Source organism: Neltuma alba, unplaced genomic scaffold (genome assembly GCF_004799145.2).
Source record: "Neltuma alba isolate B1F8T4 unplaced genomic scaffold, ASM479914v2 tig00010443_pilon, whole genome shotgun sequence".
In the NCBI taxonomy this organism is placed as follows: domain Eukaryota; kingdom Viridiplantae; phylum Streptophyta; class Magnoliopsida; order Fabales; family Fabaceae; genus Neltuma; species Neltuma alba.
In genome coordinates, this window is record NW_021635337.1 from 716,809 (window position 1) to 719,081 (window position 2,273).

The window sequence follows — 2,273 nt, forward strand, 5'->3', positions numbered from 1 at the left end:
GTGTTACCAAAATCTATTAAAGTGTAAGAACCAAACTTGATTTGAAATTTATTAATTTTAAATTTTTTTATACAGATTATCTTTACTATTTTCTCCAATTTTAAACCTAGGATCTAAATGGAAGGTTTATTTTGATTATAACTATATGATCTTAATCTATTTTATCTCTTAAAAATTTAAGTATTTTTTTCAAATTATCATTGATTATTGCATATATTAAAGGATGTTTTTATCAATAGGGGCTAACAGTATTAAAAAAAAGAAAAATTAAAGATTTTAATTGAGAGAAAAAAGATATATTTACGATATTGAAAAATAAGAGAGTATATTTTTTCTGATATAGATAGATAATAATACTCTCTCAACCTGGAATATAAATCCCTACTCTCTCAATTTAGATTTTGACGTTTTAGTGGAAAATGTGAACGTTTGATGATTAGGTGTGGGTTTTCTGTACACATATATTAAAATTTAAATGGTCAATTCCTGACCATATAGATTAACTATTCAGTATACGAACACGACCGTTTCTATGCGACTTTCAATATTGTTGCGTGTTGAAGAATGCTGACAACAGGGTTCAGTCAAATAATGCCAACAAGTGTTAGTGCGATTAGTAAGGGGCGGGTTTATAACTTCTAAGATCATGAGTTCGAATCTTGTTGTTAATATAAGAATTTTTTTTAATAGACGATCTGTAAGTATCTTTATAAATGTTTTATTTTAGTCTGAAGGTATGTCTTGACCCTAATAAAATCTCGGGACTCGATTCAGCTAAACTTTTTAGTAAAAAAAAAAAAGAGAGAGACGGTTCCATGCTTAATAGTACATTGTACTCGGTAAAATATTTACTAAAATACTATACTTAATATTTACCAAAACATTACATTTAAAATTATTGGGATTATAGAAAAAATGCTTTTTATCCCGTCATTCTTTTGATAAGATTGAAAATAATTTTTTAAATAATTAATGTTTGTCTCCAATCTCATGCAGGTTGTACAGGTTGGTAGTATTCACGTTATTTTTTTCCTATTAAAAGGAAAAAAATAATATAGAAAAATGATATAAAAACAGGCTTGAAATGGGTAAATGCTATAAGAGCAACTAAATATCGCTAATGCCAAAAAAGAGGAACAACCTAAATGGATAATGAAATGACATAAATGCCCCTTAATTTAAAAAAAAGGTTCCCAAGCCCTTACCAGAGAGACCCTGCAAAACCGACAGGAGGGTATATAAACACACACACACACTAGCATGTACTTCCTCCGGGATGGGTGAGGAGCTGGAGTTATTTAATTTTAATTTTAATTAAGAGAAGAACTCATACCATTTAAGTTAAAAATATTACTATCTTAAAATAAAAACAAATCTTTTGAATTTCTTTCAACATGTTACAGATTTCTAACATGATACATGCAAATTTTTAAATATCTTCTTGTTAACCACATTGGTTGCAGATTTCAAACACCCATTTACACTGTCAGGCATAACTATTTTCAACCCATCCATGTTTTTTGCTCTTAATCATGCAGTACATAATTTTTTTTTTTTGGCCAAACATGCAGTACATAATTAATCATTTAAAAACAGACTTTCATAAATATTATGACTCAAACATGAGGCAATGATTGTATTTGTTGATTGTCATAATAAAAAAGATAGAGTGATTGGGATTGTTTCCTCCGCTAGCGCTGCACATATTCAAAGAACTCATGAAAATTATTAACAATAAAGGACATAGCCATCTTATAATTTATGCGTGCTGATTATTTTTATTTTAATGAATTAATATATTATTTTTTGTGAGGTATTAATATATTAATATAAACCATCACCATCAAAACTCCCTTATTTCTTCCTTCACTTTGGTTTGCTAAAAATATTGGCTTATTTTTTAATGAACCACGCAAAAAAAAAAAACCAAAATTAATCAAGAATATAGCTTCTCATAACTCACCATATATCTATTTGGCGTATTTAAAACTGACAATGTAAATTTTAACATAAAATTGTGGAGTGTTTTATATTGCTGTTTTAGTGCTTTTTTTAATGTGGTTTATTAATAAAATTTATCTTAAATTACAATTAAGAAAATTACTATGATCTTTCAGACCCAATCAATCGCTTGCAATGAAAGACAGGTTTAAAAGTAAGCATTATCCCATATGGCACCCCTACATCATATTTAATAGCAATTCATGTGATTTATTTAACATAATAAAAATAAAGTTTAAAAATAAAAATTTTAGTAGATAATAAAAATTTTC